General features: G+C 44.6%; 1 pseudogene; it reads right to left on the minus strand.

The window, feature by feature from the left end:
* Positions 1–18,743: 18,743 nt before the first annotated feature.
* Positions 18,744–20,905, minus strand: LOC123076472 (neuroguidin-like; annotated as a pseudogene).
* Between the last annotated feature and the right edge of the window lie 759 nt (positions 20,906–21,664).

A 21,664-nucleotide genomic window follows, 5' to 3' on the forward strand; every position in this document is an offset into this window, starting at 1 on the left:
CAAAAGATTTTCATTGGACCGGATGCACTAGGTATGACACCTAGATCGGATATGAACTCCTTCATCCAGGCTCCTTCATTTGCTGCTTCCGAAGCAGCTATGTATTCCGCTTCACACGTAGATCCCGCCACGACGCTTTGTTTAGAACTGCACCAACTGATAGCTCCACCGTTCAATGTAAACACGTATCCGGTTTGCGATTTAGAATCGTCCGGATCAGTGTCAAATCTTGCATCGACATAACCATTTACGATGAGCTCTTTGTCACCTCCATAAACGAGAAACAAATCCTTAGTCCTTTTCAGGTATTTCAAGATGTTCTTGACCGCTGTCCAGTGATCCACTCCTGGATTACTTTGGTACCTTCCTGCTAGACTTATAGCAAGGCATACATCAGGTCTGGTACACAGCATTGCATACATGATAGAGCCTATGGATGAAGCATAGGGAACATCTTTCATCTTCTCTCTATCTTCTGCAGTGGTCGGGCATTGAGTCTTACTCAATTTCACACCTTGTAACACAGGCAAGAACCCTTTCTTTGCTTGATCCATTTTGAACTTTTTCAAAACTTTGTCAAGGTATGTGCTTTGTGAAAGTCCAATTAAGCGTCTTGATCTATCTCTATAAATCTTGATGCCCAATATATATGCAGCTTCACCGAGGTCTTTCATTGAAAAACTCTTATTCAAGTATCCCTTTATGCTATCCAGAAATTCTATATCATTTCCAATCAGCAATATGTCATCCACATATAATATCAGAAATGCTACAGAGCTCCCACTCACTTTCTTGTAAATACAGGCTTCTCCAAAAGTTTGTATAAAACCAAATGCTTTGATCACACTATCAAAGCGTTTATTCCAACTCCGAGAGGCTTGCACCAGTCCATAAATGGATCGTTGGAGCTTGCACACTTTGTTAGCTTCCTTTGGATCGACAAAACCTTCCGGTTGCATCATATACAACTCTTCTTCCAGAAATCCATTCAGGAATGCAGTTTTGACATCCATTTGCCAAATTTCATAATCATAAAATGCGGCAATTGCTAACATGATTCGGACAGACTTAAGCATCGCTACGGGTGAGAAGGTCTCATCGTAGTCAATCCCTTGAACTTGTCGAAAACCTTTCGCAACAAGTCGAGCTTTATAAACAGTAACATTACCGTCAGCGTCAGTCTTCTTCTTGAAGATCCATTTATTTTCAATGGCTTGCCGATCATCGGGCAAGTCAACCAAAGTCCACACTTTGTTCTCATACATGGATCCCATCTCGGATTTCATGGCCTCAAGCCATTTTGCGGAATCTGGGCTCACCATCGCTTCTTCATAGTTCGTAGGTTCGTCATGGTCTAGTAACATAACCTCCAGAACAGGATTACCGTACCACTCTGGTGCGGATCTTACTCTGGTTGATCTACGAGGTTCAGTAATAACTTGATCTGAAGTTTCATGATCATCATCATTAACTTCCTCACTAATTGGCATAGGTGTCATAGAAACTGGTTTCTGTGATGAACTACTTTCCAATAAGGGAGCAGGTACAGTTACCTCATCAAGTTCTACTTTCCCCCCACTCACTTCTTTCGAGAGAAACTCCTTCTCCAGAAAATTTCCGAATTTAGCAACAAAAGTTTTGCCTTCGGAACTGTGACAGAAGGTGTACCCAATAGTCTCCTTTGGGTATCCTATGAAGACACATTTCTCCGATTTGGGTTCAAGCTTATCAGGTTGAAGTTTTTTCACATAAGCATCGCAGCCCCAAACTTTAAGAAACGACAACTTTGGTTTCTTGCTAAACCACAGTTCATAAGGCGTCGTCTCAACGGATTTTGATGGTGCCCTATTTAACGTGAATGCAGCCATCTCTAAAGAATAACCCCAAAACGATAGCGGTAAATCAGTAAGAGACATCATAGATCGCACCATATCTAGTAAGGTACGATTACGACGTTCGGACACACCATTACGTTGTGGTGTTCCGGGTGGCGTGAGTTGCGAAACTATTCCGCATTGTTTCAAATGTAGACCAAACTCGTAACTCAAATATTCTCCTCCACGATCTGATCGTAGAAACTTTATTTTCTTGTTACGATGATTTTCAACTTCACTCGGAAATTCTTTGAACCTTTCAAATGTTTCAGACTTATGTTTCATTAAGTAGATATACCCATATCTGCTCAAATCATCTGTGAAGGTGAGAAAATAACGATATCCGCCACGAGCCTCAATATTCATCGGACCACATACATCTGTATGTATGATTTCCAACAAATCTGTTGCTCTCTCCATAGTTCCGGAGAACGGTGTTTTAGTCATCTTGCCCATAAGGCACGGTTCGCAAGTACCAAGTGATTCATAATCAAGTGGTTCCAAAAGTCCATCAGTATGGAGTTTCTTCATGCGCTTTACACCGATATGACCTAAACGGGAGTGCCACAATTAAGTTGCACTATCATTATCAACTCTGCATCTTTTGGCTTCAATATTATGAATATGTGTATCACTACTATCGAGATTCAACAAAAATAGACCACTCTTCAAGGGTGCATGACCATAAAAGATATTACTCATATAAATAGAACAACCATTATTCTCTGATTTAAATGAATAACCGTCTCGCATTAAACAAGATCCAGATATAATGTTCATGCTTAACGCTGGCACCAAATAACAATTATTTAGGTCTAAAACTAATCCCGAAGGTAGATGTAGAGGTAGTGTGCCGACCGCGATCACATCGACTTTGGAACCATTTCCCACGCGCATCGTCACCTCGTCCTTAGCCAATCTTCGCTTAATCCGTAGCCCCTGTTTCGAGTTGCAAATATTAGCAACAGAACCAGTATCAAATACCCAGGTGCTACTGTGAGCATTAGTAAGGTACACATCAATAACATGTATATCACATATACCTTTGTTCACCTTGCCATCCTTCTTATCCGCCAAATACTTGGGGCAGTTCCGCTTCCAGTGACCAGTCTGCTTGCAGTAGAAGCACTCAGTCTCAGGCTTAGGTCCAGACTTGGGTTTCTTCTCCTGAGCAGCAACTTGTTTACTGTTCTTCTTGAAGTTCCCCTTCTTCTTCCCTTTACCCTTTTTCTTGAAACTAGTGGTCTTATTGACCATCAACACTTGATGCTCCTTTTTGATTTCTACCTCCGCAGCCTTTAGCATTGCGAAGAGCTCGGGAATCGTCTTATTCATCCCTTGCATATTATAGTTCACCACGAAGCTCTTGTAGCTTGGTGAGTGATTGAAGAATTCTGTCAATGCCGCCATCATCCGGAAGATTAACTCCCAGTTGAATCAAGTGATTGTTATACCCAAACATTTTGAGTATATGCTCACTGACAGAACTATTCTCTTCCATCTTGCAGCTGTAGAACTTATTGGAGACTTCATATCTCTCAATCCGGGCATTTGCTTGAAATATTAACTTCAACTCCTGGAACATCTCATATGCTCCATGACGTTCAAAACGTCGTTGAAGACCCGGTTCTAAGCCGTAAAGCATGGCACACTGAACTATCGAGTAGTCATCAGCTTTACTCTGCCAAACGTTCATAACATCTGGTGTTGCTCCTGCAGCAGGCCTGGCACCCAGCGGTGCTTCCAGGACGTAATTCTTCTGTGCAGCAATGAGGATAATCCTCAAGTTACGGACCCAGTCCGTGTAATTGCTACCATCATCTTTCAACTTTTCTTTCTCAAGGAACGCATTAAAATTCAACGGAACAACAGCACGGGCCATCTATCTACAATTAACATAGACAAGCAAAATACTATCAGGTACTAAGTTCATGATAAATTCAAGTTCAATTAATCATATTACTTCAAAACTCCCACTTAGATAGACATCCCTCTAATCCTCTAAGTGATCACGTGATCCATATCAACTAAACCATGTCCGATCATCACGTGAGATGGAGTAGTTTCAACGGTGAACATCACTATCTTGATCATATCTACTATATGATTCACGCTCGACCTTTCGGTCTCCGTGTTCCGAGGCCATATCTATTATATGCTAGGCTCGTCAAGTTTAACCTGAGTATTCCGCGTGTGCAACTGTTTTGCACCCGTTGTATTTGAACGTAGAGCCTATCACACCCGATCATCACGTGGTGTCTCAGCACGAAGAACTTTCGCAACGGTGCATACTCAGGGAGAACACTTATACTTTGATAATTTAGTGAGGGATCATATTATAATGCTACCGTCAATCAAAGCAAGATAAGATGCATAAAAGATAAACATCACATGCAATCAATATAAGTGATATGATATGGCCATCATCATCTTGTGCTTGTGATCTCCATCTCCAAAGCACCGTCATGATCACCATCGTCACCGGCGCGACACCTTGATCTCCATCGTAGCATCGTTGTTGTCTCGCCAATCTTATGCTTCTACGACTATCGCTACCGCTTAGTGATAAAGTAAAGCATTACAGGGCGATTCATTGCATACAATAAAGCGACAACCATATGGCTCCTGCCAGTTGCCGATAACTCGGTTACAAAACATGATCATCTCATACAATAAATTTAGCATCATGCTTTGACCATATCACATCACAACATGCCCTGCAAAAACAAGTTAGACGTCCTCTACTTTGTTGTTGCAAGTTTTACGTGGCTGCTACGAGCTTAGCAAGAACCGTTCTTACCTACGCATCAAAACCACAACGATAGTTTGTCAAGTAGGTGCTGTTTTAACCTTCGCAAGGACCGGGCGTAGCCACACTCAGTTCAACTAAAGTGAGAGAGACAGACACCCGCCGGTCACCTTTAAGCAACGAGTGCTCGCAACGGTGAAACCAGTCTCGCGTAAGCGTACGCGTAATGTCGGTCCGGGCCGCTTCATCTCACAATACCGTCGAACCAAAGTATGACATGCTGGTAAGCAGTATGACTTATATCGCCCACAACTCACTTGTGTTCTACTCGTGCATAACATCAACGCATAAAACCTGGCACGGATGCCACTGTTGGGGAACGTAGTAATTTCAAAATTTTCCTACAAACACGCAAGATCATGGTGATGCATAGCAACGAGAGGGGAGAGTGTTGTCCACGTACCCTCGTAGACCGAAAGCGGAAGCGTTAACACAACGCGGTTGATGTAGTCGTACGTCTTCACGATCCGACCGATCAAGTACCGAACGCACGGCACCTCCGAGTTCAGCACACGTTCAACTCGATGACGTCCCTCGAACTCCGATCCAGCCGAGTGTTGAGGGAGAGTTTCGTCAGCACGACGGCGTGGTGACGATGATGATGTTCTACCGACGCAGGGCTTCGCCTAAGCACCGCTACGATATTATCGAGGTGTAATATGGTGGAGGGGGGCACCGCACACGGCTAAGAGATCAATAGATCAATTGTTGTGTCTATGGGGTGCCCCCCTGCCCCCGTATATAAAGGAGCAAGGGGGAGGCCGGCCGGCCCTTGTTGGCGCGCCAGGAGGAGGAGTCCTCCTCCTAGTAGGAGTAGGACTCCCCTCTTTCCTACTCCTACTAGGAGGGGGAAAGGAAGGGGGAGAGGGAGAAGGAAAGCGGGGCGCCGCCCCCCTCCCCTCTCCTAATCCAATTCGGACCAGAGGGGGAGGGGGCGTGCGGCCCCTCCTGGCTGCCCCTCTCTCTCTCCACTAAGGCCCATAAGGCCCATTACTTCTCCCGGGGGGGTTCCGGTAACTCTCCGGCACTCCGGTTTTCTCCGAAATCACTCGGAACATTTCCGGTGTCCGAATATAGTCGTCCAATATATCAATCTTTATGTCTCGACCATTTCGAGACTCCTCGTCATGTCCGTGATCACATCCGGGACTCCGAACAACCTTCGGTACATCAAAACATATAAACTCATAATATAACTATCATCGTAACGTTAAGCGTGCGGACCCTACGGGTTCGAGAACTATGTAGACATGACTGAGACACGTCTCCGGTCAATAACCAATAGCGGAACCTGGATGCTCATATTGGCTCCCACATATTCTACGAAGATCTTTATCGGTCAGACCGCATAACAACATACGTTGTTCCCTTTGTCAACGGTATGTTACTTGCCCGAGATTCGATCGTCGGTATCTCAATACCTAGTTCAATCTCGTTACCGGCAAGTCTCTTTACTCGTTCCGTAATACATCATCTTGCAACAAACTCTTTAGTTGCAATGCTTGCAAGGCTTAAGTGATGTGCATTACCGAGAGGGCCCAGAGATACCTCTCCGACAATCGGAGTGACAAATCCTAATCTCGAAATACGCCAACCCAACAAGTACCTTCGGAGACACCTGTAGAGCACCTTTATAATCACCCAGTTACGTTGTGACGTTTGGTAGCACACAAAGTGTTCTTCCGGTAAACGGGAGTTGCATAATCTCATAGTCATAGGAACATGTATAAGTCATGAAGAAAGCAATAGCAACATACTAAACGATCAAGTGCTAAGCTAACGGAATGGGTCAAGTCAATCACATCATTCTCCTAATAATGTGATCCCGTTAATCAAATGACAACTCATGTCTATGGCTAGGAAACATAACCATCTTTGATCAACGAGCTAGTCAAGTAGAGGCATACTAGTGACACTCTGTTTGTCTATGTATTCACACAAGTATTATGTTTCCGGTTAATACAATTCTAGCATGAATAATAAACATTTATCATGAAATAAGTAAATAAATAATAACTTTATTATTGCCTCTAGGGCATATTTCCTTCATTCCACACTAAGGAACAACAGGACTTCTATGAGATTGTTTTACTTGACAAGAAGCCCATAGTGTGTGACATGATATGGGTTGACTGGGAATTCATCAAGGAGAATGAGGATCACTTCCCTGGTGTATATGATAGCTTCAAGGCATGTGGAGTTGATAAGTTTGTGGCTCAGAAGTTCACCAAGTGGAATGATGAGCTCATTATGCAATTTTACTCCACTGCACACTTCTATCCAGATGGAAGGATTGTGTGGATGTCTGAGGGTACTAGGTACCAGTCCACAGTTGAAGAATGGGAAAAACTCATAAATGCTCCTGAGGAACATGAGGATGACTTGGATGTCTATGCCAAGAAGAAGAAAGACCACAACTCCATGGCCAATATGTACAAAGAGATCCCTAATGATGCTTTGGACACACATAAGTTTGGATCTATACACTATTTGTTGTCTGGTCTGCCAACAATCAATTGGATTCCGAGGCACACACTTCTACCCAAGTCAGGTGATCACAAGATGATCAGAGGACATGCTATCAACTTGCTGCACATATTTGATGTCCCACAGAAGTTCAAGGTTATGAGCCTGATTGTGGAAACAATCAAGAGGACTGCAGCTGATCAGAAGAGAAGTTGTGGATATGCCCCACACATCCAGGAGCTCATCAACTCAAAGATGGGCAAAGGCAAGTATATCTTGGACAAAGAGCATCTACCCATCTACCCTGAATTTGAGGACAACACAGTTGTCATGACTGAGAATGAACCATCATCTGTGCAAGCACAAGAGAAGAAAGCCAAAGCTAAAGCTGAGAAGGCTGCAAAGATGCCAACTATGGAAGAGGCATCTCAGGTCTTCTTGAAGAGCAAGCAAGACCAGCTTGGATATCTGATCCAATCCACTCTGAGGATTGAGCAGGGCCTGGCCACCCTGACCAAGAACCAGGAGAGCTTGGAAAGGATTGTTGAGACAAAATTCTATGACCTTGATGTCAAGATCACAGAGATCCAAACTGCAGTTGAGCAACTTCAGGAGGAAGCAGAGGAGAAGAAGGGCAAGTCTACCACAGATGCATTTGCTAGAGTGCCCAGAGGACAGAGATCTGTTGCAGTGCCAGTGACAGACACTAGAGCTACAGCATCAGCACCAGCAACTACAGCTCCAGTTCCAACTCCAGCAGCTACTCCACCAGCTCCAGCCACTTCATCATAAGCTTACGTCCTTGGCGTTCTCTCAACACCACCTCCCGAAGATCAAGTCTGAGAGTCGTTTAGCACTATGCATTTTTAAACTTTTTGGTAACTTGTTGTCAAAGGGGGAGAAAATGTATAGATCATAGGCTTTGAGAGAGAGAGTGTGTTGGTTTTTATCTCTCTTTGCACTCTTTTTGGTTGGTTTGAAACTTTACTGCGTGCTTGTGTGATACTACTTTATGTCCTTGTGAGATACTTATTTGGTCAAGTGTTTGATCATATGCTACTCTTAATGCTTGTTGGATAATGCTATCTTTCATATCCTAGCATGATCATTCACTTTGCTTGGTGATGAGTGCATGCTTTTCTCTATCATTTTGAGCGCTCCACCAAGATGTATGTGACATGGAAGAGTAACCCATGATCCTAATCGATTGTGCATTTGCATTCAAAAGCAAATCTTAAATAATGCACAAATTTAGGGGGAGCTCTTGCTTATCACATACTTCAAAAAAGCGACGATGTTTTTCAATCTTATTTATCATTTGTCGAAGCTTTGATCTATATGTTGTCATCAATTACCAAAAAGGGGGAGATTGAAAGTGCAACTATCCCTGGGTGGTTTTGGTAATTCCTAACAACATATAGCTCATTGGGCTAATGCTATTCCAAGATAAATATTTCAGGAAAGCTCAATGTTTGGCATGGCATGGATTAGAAAGTGGACCCTTCAAAATGCTAAGGACAAAGGATTGGCTCAAGCTCAAAGCAGAAGACTCTACATTTTCTATTTTAGTGATCCAAGATCACATTGAGTCTATAGGAAAAGCCAATACTATTAAGAAGGGATGAGGTGTTGCTAATGAGGATCTTGCTCAAAATGCTTAGTGATATGCTCCAAAACCCTCCACTACTTTCTTGTATCCACATATGTCCTAAACCAAAAATTCCAACTCAGCCCCACTGAATCTTTCCATCCGGAGCCACCGAGTTCAGTTGACATAGCCACTGCCAGAAACCCTAATCAATTCGGTCTCACCGATAGGGATCTCGGTCTCACCGAGATGGGATTGCAAACTCTCTATTTCCCTTCGTAACGTTTCGGTCAAACCGAGATGAGTGATCGGTCCCACCGAGATTGCAATGCAAACTCTCTGTTTCCTTTTCGTAACGTTTCGGTCCAACCGAGATGAGCGAATCGGTCCCACCGAGTTTGCCTGACCAACTCTCTGTTTGGCTATTACCAAAATCGGTCTCACCGAGTTTGTGTAATCGGTCTCACCGAGATTACGTTATGCCCTAACCCTAATGACATCGGTCCCACCGAGTTGACATGTCGATCCCACCGAGAATCCTAACGTTCACATTATGAACCAAATCGGTCCGACCGAGTTCTCTGAATTGGTCCCACCGAGTTTGGTGATTTGTGTGTAATGGTTAGATTTTGTGTGGAGGCTATATATACCCCTCCACCCACTCTTCATTCGTGGAGAGAGCCATTAGAACATGCCTACACTTCCAATACATATTTCCTGAGAGAGAACCACCAACACTTGTGTTGAGGTCAAGATATTCCATTCCAACCACATAAATCTTGATCTTTAGCCTTCCCAAGTTGCTTTCCACTCAAATCTTCTTTCTACCAAATCCAATCCTATGAGAGAGAGTTGAGTGTTGGGGAGACTATCATTTGAGGCACAAGAGCAAGGAGTTCATCATCAACACACCATTTGTTACTTCTTGGAGAGTGGCGTCTCCTAGATTGGCTAGGTGTCACTTGGGAGCCTCCGACAAGATTGTGGAGTTGACCAAGGAGTTTGTAAGGGCAAGGAGATCGCCTACTTCGTGAAGATCTACCCTAGTGAGGCAAGTCCTTCGTGGGCGACGGCCATGGTGGGATAGACAAGGTTGCTTCTTCGTGGGTGGAGCCCTCCGTGGACTCGCCAACCGTTACCCTTCGTGGGTTGAAGTCTCCATCAACGTGGATGTACGATAGCACCACCTATCGGAACCACGGATAAAAAATCTCCGTGTCAACATTGCGTTTGCTCCCTCAATCTCATCCCTTTACCTTCATATGCAATTGTTTTACATTCCGCTGCTATACTCTTAGAATTGCATGTGTAGGTTGTTTGCTTGACTTGTGCTAAGTTGCTAAAATCTGCCAAGAACTAAAATTGGGAAAAGGCTAGATTTTTATTTGGTCAAGTAGTCTAATCACCCCCCTCTCGACATACTTTCGATCCTACAGTTTCCTAGCCATAGACATGAGTTGTCATTTGATAAATGGGATCACATCATTAGGAGAATGATGTGATTGACTTGACCCATTCCGTTAGCTTAGCACTTGATCGTTTAGTATGTTGCTATTGCTTTCTTCATGACTTATACATGTTCCTATGACTATGAGATTATGCAACTCCCGTCTACCGGAGGAACACTTTGTGTGCTACCAAATGTCACAACGTAACTGGGTGATTATAAAGGTGCTCTACAGGTATCTCCGAAGGTACTTGTTGAGTTGGCGTATTTCGAGATTAGGATTTGTCACTCCGATTGTCAGAGAGGTATCTCTGGGCCCACTCGGTAATACACATCACTATAAGCCTTGCAAGCATTGTAACTAATGAGTTAGTTGCGGGATGATGCATTACGGAACGAGTAAAGAGACTTGCCGGTAACGAGATTGAACTAGGTATTGAGATACCGACGATCGAATCTCGGGCAAGTAACATATCGACGACAAAGGGAACAACGTATGTTGTTATGCGGTTTGACCGATAAAGATCTTCGTAGAATATGTAGGAGCCAATATGAGCATCCAGGTTCCGCTATTGGTTATTGACCGGAAACGAGTCTCGGTCATGTCTACATAGTTCTCGAACCCGTAGGGTCCGCACGCTTAAAGTTCGGTGACGATCGGTATTATGAGTTTATGTGATTTGATGTACCAAAGGTAGTTCGGAGTCCCGGATGAGATTGGGGACATGATGAGGAGTCTCGAAATGGTCGAGACGTAAAGATCGATATATTGGACGACTATATTCGGACATCGGAAAGGTTCCGAGTGATTCGGGTATTTTTCGGGGTACCGGGGAGTTACAAGAATACGAGGAAGAAGTAATGGGCCTCATGGGCCAAGTGGTGGAAGAGAGGAGGCAGGGCGCGCGCTCCCCTAGCCCAAACCGAATTGGACTAGGGGGCCGGCCCCCCTTTCCTCCTTCTCCTCCCTCTCCTTCCTTCTCCCTCTCCTCCTTCCTTTCCTTCTCCTAGTAGGAGTAGGAAAGGGGGGTCCGACTCCTAATAGGAGGAGGACTCCTCCTCCTGGCGCGCCCTACAGGAGCCGACCGGCCTCCCCCCTTGCTCCTTTATATACGGGGGTAGGGGGGCACCCTAGGACACACATGTTGATCTGTTGATCTCTCCCAGCCGTGTGCGGTGCCGCCCTCCACCATATTCCACCTCGATCATATCGTAGCGGTGCTTAGGCGAAGCCCTGCGTCGGTAGCAACATCATCACCGTCATCACGCCATCGTGCTGACGGAACTCTCCCGTGAAGCTCTGTTGGATCGGAGTTTGCGGGACGTCATCGAGCTGAACGTGTGCTGAACTTGGAGGTGCCGTACGTTCGGTACTTGGATCGGTCGGATCGTGAAGACGTACGACTACATCAACCGCGTTGTGCTAACGCTTCCGCTTTCGGTCTACGTGGGTACGTGGACAACACTCTCCCCTCTTGTTGCTATGCATCACCATGATCTTGCGTGTGCGTAGAATTTTTTAAAATTACTACGTTCCCCAACAGAAATCAGGAAAGAGCATCAAATGTTGATGGTTTACAAGACCGCTAGTTTCAAGAAAAGGGCAAAGGAATAGAAAGGGAACTTCAAGAAAGAATGACAAACAAGTTGTCACTCCCGTGAAGAAACCCAAAGCTAGAGTCAAGCCTGAAACTGAGTGCTTCTACTACAAAGGAAATGGTCACTGGAAGTGGAACTGCCTCTAGATACTTGGCGGATAAGAAGGATGGCAAAGTGAACAAAGGTATATTTGATATACATGTTATTGATGTGTACTTTACTAGTGTTTATAGCAACCCCTCGGTATTTGATACTAGTTCAGTTGCTAAGAGTAGTAACTCGAAACAAGAGTTGCAAAATAAACAAAGACTAGTTAAAGGCGAGGTGACGATGTGTGTTGGAAATGATTCCAAGGATGATAAGATCACCATCGCACACTCCCTTTACCTTCGGGATTAGTGTTGAACCTAAAATAAATGTTTTTTGGTGTTGGCGTTGAGCATGAATATGATTAGATCATGTTTATTGCAATATGGTTATTAATTTAAGTCAAAGAATAATTGTTGTTCTGTTTACATGAATAAAACCTTCTATGGTCATACACTCAAAATAAATGGTTTATTGAATCTCGATCGTGTTGATACACATATTCATAATATTGATGCCAAAAGATGCAAAGTTTATAATGATAGTGCAACATATTTGTGGCACTGCCGTTTAGGTCATATTGGTGTAAAGCACATGAAGAAACTCCATGCTGATGGGCTTTTGGAATCACTTGATGCTTGCGAACCATGCCTCATGGGCAAGATGACTAAGACTCTGTTCTCCGGAACAATGGAGTGAGCCACTGACTTATTGGAAATAATACATACCGATGTATGCGGTCCAATGAGTGTTGAGGCTCATGGCGGGTATCATTGTTTTCTGACCTTCACAGATGATTTGAGCACATATGTGTATATCTACTTGATGAAACACAAGTCTGAAACACTTGAAAAGTTCAAAGATTTTCAAAATGAAGTAGAGAATCATCATAACAAGAAAATAAAGTTTCTACGATCTGATCACAGAGACAAATATTTGAGTTACGAGTTTGGCTTTCAATTAAAACAATGTGGAATAGTTTCACAAACTCACGCCACCTGGAACACCACAGCATAATGGTGTGTCCGAACGTCGTAACCGTACTTTATTGGATATGGTGCGATCTATGATGTCTCTTACCGATGTACCACTATCGTTTGGGGTTATGCATTAGAGACAACTGCATTCACGTTAAATAGGGCACCATCTAAATCCGTTGAGACGACACCATATGAACTGTGGTTTGGCAAGAAACCTAAGCTGTCGTTTCTTAAAGTTTGGGGTTGTGATGCTTATGTGGAAAAGTTTCAACCTGATAAGCTCAAACCCAAATCGGAGAAGTGCGTCTTCATAGGATACCCAAAAGAAACTGTTGGGTACACCTTCTATCACAGATCCGAAGGCAAGATCTTTGTTGCTAAGAGTGGATCCTTTCTAGAGAATGAGTTTCTCTCGAAAGAAGTGAGTGGGAGGAAAGTAGAACTTGATGAGGTAATTGTACCTTCTCCCGAATTGGAAAGTAGTTCATCACAGAAATCAGTTCCAGTGATGCCTACACCAATTAGTGAGGAAGTTAATGATGATGATCATGAAACTTCGGATCAAGTTACTACAAAACTTCTAGGTCAACCAGAGCACGATCCGCACCAGAGTGGTACGGTAATCCTTTACTGGAAGTCATGTTAGACCATGATGAACTTACGAACTATGAGAAAGCGATGATGAGCCCAGATTCCGCGAAATGGCTTGAGGCCATGAAATCTGAGATGGGATCCATGTATGAGAACAAAGTGTGGACTTTGGTTGACTTGCCCGATGATCGACGAGCCATTGAGATTAAATGGATTTTCAAGAGGAAGACGAACGTTGATAGTAGTGTTACTATCTACAAAGCTCGAATTGTCGCAAAAAGGTTTTCGACAAGTTCAAGGTGTTGACTACGATGAGAGTTTCTCACTCGTATCTATGCTTAAAGTCTGTCCGAATCATGTTAGCAATTGCCGCATTTTATGAAATTTAGCAAATGGATGTCAAAATTGCATTCCTTAATGTATTTCTTAAAGAAGAGTTGTATATGATGCAACCAGAAGGTTTTGTCAATCCGAAAGGTGCTAACAAAGTGTGTAAGCTCCAGTGATCCATTTATGGACTAGTGCAAGCCATAGAAAATAAATGGATCTTCAAGAGGAAGACGGGCGCTGATAGTAGTGTTACTACCTACAAAGCTAGACTTGTCGAAAAAGGTTTTTGACAAGTTCAAGGTGTTGACTACAATGAGATTTTCTCACTTGTATCGATTCTTAAAAGTCTGTCCGAATCATGTTAGCAAATTGCCAGATTTTATGAAATTTGGCAAATGGATGTCAAACCTGCATTCCTTAAATGGATTTCTTAAAGAAGAGTTGTATATGATGCAACCAGAAGGTTTTGTCGATCCTAAAGATGCTAACAAAGTGTGTAAAGCTCCAGCGATCCATCTATGGACTGGTGCAAGCATCTCGGAGTTGGAATATACGCTTTGATGAGTTGATCAAAGCATATAGTTTTATACAGACTTGCGGTAAAGCCTGTATTTACAAGAAAGTGAGTGGGAGCACTACAACATTTCTGATAAATATATGTGAATGACATATTTTTGATCGGAAATAATGTAGAATTTTCTGGAAAGCATAAAGGAGTATTTGAAAGGAGTTTTTCAAAGAAAGACCTCGGTGAAGCTGCTTACATATTGAGCATCAAGATCTATAGAGATAGATCAAGACGCTTGATAAGTTTTTTCAATGAGTACATACCTTGACAAGATTTTGAAGTAGTTCAAAATGGAACAGTCAAAGAAAGAGTTCTTGCCTGTGTTACATGGTGTAAAATTGAGTAAGACTCAAAGCCCGACCACGGCAGAAGATAGAAAGAGAATGAAAGTCATTCCCTATGCCTCAGCCATAGGTTCTATAAAGTATGTCATGCTGTGTACCAGATCTATTGTATACCCTACACTGAGTTTGACAAGGGAGTACAATAGTGATCTAGGAGTAGATCACTGAACAGCGGTCAAAATTATCCTTAGCGGAATAAGGATATGTTTCTCGATTATGGAGGTGACAAAAGGTTCGTCGTAAAGGGCTACGTCGATGCAAGCTTTGACACTGATCCAGATGACTCTAAGTCTCAATCTGGATACATATTGAAAGTGGGATCTATTAGCTAAAGTAGCTCCATGCAGAGCATTGTAGACATAGAAATTTGCAAAATACATACGGATATGAATTTTGGCAGACCCGTTGACTAAGCTTCTCTCATAAGCAAAACATGATCACACCTTAGTACTCTTTGGGTGTTAATCACATGGCGATGTGAACTAAGATTACTGACTCTAGTAAACCCTTTGAGTGTTGGTCACATGGCGATGTGAACTATGGGTGTTAATCACATGGTGATGTGAACTATTGGTGTTAAATCACATGGCGATGTGAACTAGATTATTGACTCTAGTGCAAGTGGGAGACTGAAGGAAATATGCCCTAGAGGCAATAATAAAGTTATTATTATTTTCCTTATTTCATTATAAATGTTTATTATTCATGCTAGAATTGTATTAACCGGAAACTTAGTACATGTGTGAATACATAGACAAAACAAAGTGTTCCTAGTATGCCTCTACTTGACTAGCTCGTTTATCAAAGATGGTTATGTTTCCTAACCAATAGACATGTGTTGTCATTTGATGAACGGGATCACATCATTAGGAGAATGATGTGATGGACAAGACCCATTCGTTAGCTTAGCATTATGATCGTTACGGTTTCATTGCTACTGCTTTCTTCATGACTTATACATGTTCCTCGGACTATGAGATTATGCAACTCCCGAATACCGGAGGAACACCTTGTGTGCTATCAAACATCAGAACATAACTGGGTGATTATAAAGATGCTCTACAGGTGTCTCCGATGGTGTTTGTTGAGTTGGCATAGATCGAGATTATGATTTGTCACTCCGATTGTCGAAGAGGTATCTCTGGGCCCTCTCGGTAATGCACATCACTATAAGCCTTGCAAGCAATGTGACTAATGAGTTAGTTGCGGGATGATGCATTACGGAACGAGTAAAGAGACTTGCCGGTAACGAGATTGAACTAGGTATGGTGATACTGACGATCGAATCTCGGGCAAGTAACATACCGATGACAAAGGGAACAACGTATGTTGTTATGCGGTTTGACCGATAAATATCTTCGTAGAATATGTAGGAGCCAATATGAGCATCCAGGTTCCGCTATTGGTTATTGACCGGAGATGTGTCTCGGTCATGTCTACATAGTTCTCGAACCCGTAGGGTCCGCACGCTTAACGTTCGATGACGATTTGTATTATGAGTTATGTGATTTGATGACCGAAGTTTGTTCGGAGTCCCGGATGAGATCACGGACATGACGAGGAGTCTCGAAATGGTCAAGACGTAAAGATCGATATATTGGAAGGCTATATTCGGACATCGGAAAGGTTCTGAGTGGTTTGGGTATTTTTTGGAGTACGGGAGAGTTACGGGAATTCACCGGGGGAAGTATTGGGCCTTCATGGGCCTTAGTGGAAAGGAGAGAAGGGCCACAAGGGGAGGCCGCGCCCCCTCCCATGGGCTGGTCTGAATTGGACTAGGGAGGGGGCGGCGCCCCCCTCTTTCCTTCTCCCTCTCCTATTCCTTCCCTCTCTCCCCTCTTGGAAAAGGAAGGGGACTCCAACTAGGATTGGGAATCCTAGTTGGACTCCCCCTATAGGCGCGCCCGTGCTAGACCGGCCTCCTCTTCCCCCCTCCTTTATATACGTGGGCAGGGGGGCACCCAAAGACACACAAGTTGATCTTTTAGCCGTGTGCGGTGCCCCCCTCCACAGTTACACACTCGGTCATATCGTCGTAGTGCTTAGGTGAAGCCCTGCGCCGGTAACTTCATCATCACCGTCACCACACCGTCGTGCTGACGGAACTCTCCCTCAGCCTCAACTGGATCAAGAGTTCGAGGGACGTCACCGAGCTGAACGTGTGCAGATCGCGGAGGTGCCGTACGTTCGGTACTTGAATCGGTTGGATCGCGAAGGCGTTCGACTACATCAACCGCGTTACTAAACACTCCCGCTTTCGGTCTACGAGGGTACGTGGACACACTCTTCCCGCTTGTTGTTATGCTTCTCCTAGATAGATCTTGCGTGATCGTAGGCAATTTTTTTGAAATACTACGTTCCCCAACATGTAGTCCTCTCGTTCCAAGTCCAGGCGACGAGCATGGTGAGCGAGGCCATCGCCTTCCTATTAGGGATCGAGTTGTCGGAAAGGCCCCACCAATTTAGGATTTTTTGTATACGGTGTAAATAGCAGAATCGAGAGGGACATTCTAGGAAGATTGTAGGGGCGATCTTCCCGCGGTACGGTAAAAAACCATTTGTGGGCAGATCAAACCAAACACATAATGAGCATGATGATAGTTTGCTAGAGTTGGTAATGTAAGGCTATATTCGGCAAATCGCCACGGAGCGGAGCCAGCGGAGCGCCCTTCCAGCCACTCCTCAAATTAGAGCTAGATCCCGCTCCGCTCCGGCGTGGAGTTGGAGAGTGGAGAGAGTTCGAACAGCCCCTAAATACTAAATCCACTCACAGCTGGTGTTCTTCCCTCTAACCGCGGAACACGATCTTGTCGGAGACCATCGGCCCTCGAGTATGCTGAAATGGTTGGAGTTCACAGCGCGGGGCAATTCATTCCTGTAGAACTTGTTCAAAACTTTCTTCAAAGACCTGAGCTTCCAAATTACGTTAAACAAAAAGTTAGGATTCACCACCCTCGTAAATGAAACCACGAACAATGCAGGCATGGGCAATGGCCATTGACCATTGTTGCAACTAGGGCTGCAAGAAAAGCTCGAGGCTCGTGAGCCATTCGAGATCGACTTGTTTCTTTGGCTTGATTCAAGACCGAATCAAAAAGAAACGAGCTGAGTTTGAACACTTTGTGTAGTTTGACCGAGAAATGAGCCGATCTTGAGCTAATATTGGCTTGCTTGATTTTAGCTCAATATCTCGACAAAATATCATTATGTTAAATAATCATGCCATCCATTAAATGTAAAAAAGATAAATTGTTACCATATATGTTGTCCATGATTTCTTCCATTTTATTTACGAGCAAACATGGAAGCTTAGTTAAGTGCAGAGAAGATTTAGGCCTAGTTATGGTACGTGGTCGTGTTAAATATGCTTTTGTTTTTGGCGAAAGTTTCCCGCATATGCACTTTCGTTTTCTTGTTTTTGGTCCATGAAGACCACCATCTATTGCTAGTTCGCCCAAGAGCTCAAAATGAGCTCTCCAGAGCACTGCTCGACGAGGTGGCTATATAAAGTTGTGTCGTATTGTGTCCTTATCTAGTTGGAATAATCATCATAGACTTATAATTTTTACCATCTCATTTAGCTCGAAACTAACTTGAGGTCGACTCAAGATCGTTACAAGTTGAACACAAGTCATTTTCTACAACTCAATCTTGAGCTTCACTCAGTTTGAGCTCGCTCAAATTTTAATACGAGTTGAGCTGAGCAAACTCCAACTCACTCGAACTCGACTCGTTTGCAGACCTAGTTGCAACCCCACTTGTCAGCAGCGATCCTGTTAGCAGGAACCTCATACTAGAAAAAAATATATTCAACTAAAAAAATAATATTGTGGACGCCGATTTTTAAAATGGAACATCTAACAGAAGGTGGATTTTGGCGATAATGATTCAGACTGGAGGATTAAGGTCAAATTAATTTTTACATGGAGATCGATGTTGGAATCAACAACCACCGTTCATTTGCACAGTTCTCTGACCATACTCATACTCAACAGAACATCTTTTCATGCACATCACAGATTCAAAGGCGTCGAAACCGGAAAACACAGGCAAACGGACAGGTGGCAATCGTCTCAAGGACCCAAGTAGCTGTTGGTGTAGTGTACATAGATGCACAAAACTGCTGCTGCTTCTAAGCAAAGTTCATCTCTGCTCCTATGGTGCACAACAGGTTCAGTTTCCAGTGGTATCAAAATCCCTGCTTTGGACTGAGAACATGGCAAAATTTCAGAGGAGTACTATTGTCAGGTCTGAACTAATGTCGCTTCCTCTTGCCGCCTTTCTGGTGTTTTCTCCGGCCCCCGCTCTTGCTCCGCGGCTCACTAGAACCACCATCGTCTTCCTTCTCTCCATCAAGCAGCATGTTCATCCCCAGGTCGAACCCGTCAGTTAGGCCTTGTAACCTGTACACAGAAACATGGCAGTTCATAAGATAAGCAGAATATCTTCAAGGGCAAGCTCAGCTTAATGTGGCAAGAGCTATCAGGATTCACCCATGTGGCTGATGGGATCACTTTACAAGGGGGACAAGATAAACTCCATAAGCTCTGGAGAACAAGCATGAAACATACCCATGAAGCTGCTTCTTCATCTGCTTCTCATGTACTTTTCACGCTTGGTTACCGGAGCTCGGGTGAACAGCTCCTCTTCTGCTTTCTCTTTCTTCTCTCTCTGCCGCATGTAGGTCATGAATTCTTTGCTTTCGTCACCTGCTGTCTCCTTCCACTGAAAGATTGCTCAGACAGCTTAGTTAGCTTTATACAAACCTCTTCTGGTCTATCAGCATCATCATCAGTCATCTCCTTGAAATAAGGATTCTCTGTTGCCATGCGTAATAATCTTCTCTTTTTCCTTATAGCGTCTTTACTATGATTATCATCCATGGCAGCTGGCCCAATTCTCGGAGGAACGTAGACACCATCTTTGCCCTGAAGTCAAACAGCTAAACACATCAGACACAGCAAATCTGCATAAATTACATGCAAAAAAAAACTGTATAAATTGAACTCTAGTCATGAAACGATCATTACTGATATAAAAAAGAAGTTGTTAAGTAGCAACTTAATTTGATTTTACAAGACACTGCACTAGAAATATCAAGTTCTCATCCAATTGACAACTATATTACAGAAAACAGCTCAGTAAGGATGGGTAGATTTGATGTCATAAAAAAATAGATATAAGATTTATTGATTGATGTTTGGGCTAAAGAAACTGATAAATTCAATGCACAGATTTTGGTGGTAACTGATTGGTGTGTGTGTGTGTTAACAGAGAGTGATGAACAGTCGAACATTATCACCTTAACACATATAAGAGAAAACATCAGTTAGTAAGTGAGAATGTCACCTGCCCTTCAGGAGCAATTTTGATATCCATCATATCCAGGTTTGGCCGGTACCCCAACAGGTCGTCGTCGCCTTGTTGCCTGCCCTTAACATTGTCTTCGGCGCCTTATCCTGGGCAGCCGCACCATCTGCGGCATTGGTGAGCTTCTGAATCTGGTACTCCATCTTCTTGTCTATTGGGCTAATCTAGCACACAGAATTCAACATAAAACAATCTACTACTCCTATTAGACAGCTGCATAAATGGAGACTGGCAGCTTAGCAATCAACACGTGGGGGCACACACGCACGCACACCTTCTCAAGAAACAGCCTGATCTCGACAAGGCTGCGCACGACGGGGTGGCCATCGACGGGCAGCCCCTTGGCCTTGCGTAGAAGGTAGTAGACGAGGCCCTGGCAGTAGCTGAGCAGCAGGTGGTGCTTGGCCTCCAGGCACCCGATCCCGTCGCCCGTCGGCAGCTGGTTCTTCCTCACCTACACGGGACAGAAACAAGAAGGGATCTCTCAGTTTTAGCCACCCACCCCCACGGGGAAGCTAACCAGAATTACCATTCCCTCATCGTTCCCAATTCCGGCGGGCGGGGAGCCCGCGAGGGGGTACCTTGCTGGTGAGCGACTCGACCTTGGCTCCGAGCCTCCGACGAGGTCGAGCCCGTCCTTCATCTCCTTGAGGGCGGCGAGCAGCCTGGGCGCGTCATCGCTGCGAGTCGAACAGCAACCGAAGCCGCGCTAATTCTCCATTCTTCGCAGGCGAGCGGCCCTGCAGCTCCCGCCGGGGGCGACGGGGCGCCGCGCGAAGCTAGGGAGCTAGCTTACCGCACGATGGCCTGGGCCTTCCTCTCGTCGTCAGCTCCGGCGACGGCGGCCGTCATCGCCGTCGTCCGCCCGCCCGAGACGGGAAAAGGCCAGGGGATTGTTCGCCGGTTGGGGGCGGCCGCGCGAGCAGACGAGCCGCGGGGGAGGGCGCCGCCGCCGCCGGGGTTCGGTTGGAGAAGAAGAGCCCCTGGCTGCTCAGCGCTCGCAGCGAGCTTGTTTCTTCGGGGGGCCGCCCGCGGCGAGGGATAAGCCCATGGCTTCGATTATGGGCCAATCTCAGCAGATGGATGCAAGTCCATGTGGAGGCCCAAGTTGGCGTCAACGGCTTTGGGTGGGAAAAGAGAGAGGGAGCGATGGCTGGCGCGCGCGCCAGGAATTTATTTGGGGCGACGGATCTGATCCTGATCGGATTCAGCGGGAAGGTGGTGGTGGGAGGCCGAAAATTTCGAACCCAAGAAGAAGTGGGCGCGTATGGCCTAGCACCATTTCCCGCTTGCCGCTCTGACGCAGCCGACGCCCCGCACTCCCACCTCAACCCATTGTCCGTGGGTCCCGCGTCAGGGCATGCATTTACCCTTCTGCCCCCAGCTATTTTACTCCCTCCGTTCCAAAATAGATGACTCAACTTTGTACTAACTTTGGGAGTATTTTACCTACCCTTCTGCGGCTCTGCCTCCCTAGCCTACACACACATTTTTGTGTTAATCTAAATTGTCAGTCATCTCTTCTCGTTAGAATGTATGGTACGGTTTTTAAAAATTCATCGATCTTTTTACAGTAAGTAAAACCAAAAAGTTCCCATTTCACGTCCGATG

Source organism: Triticum aestivum, chromosome 3D (assembly GCF_018294505.1).
Source record: "Triticum aestivum cultivar Chinese Spring chromosome 3D, IWGSC CS RefSeq v2.1, whole genome shotgun sequence".
NCBI classification, from domain to species: domain Eukaryota; kingdom Viridiplantae; phylum Streptophyta; class Magnoliopsida; order Poales; family Poaceae; genus Triticum; species Triticum aestivum.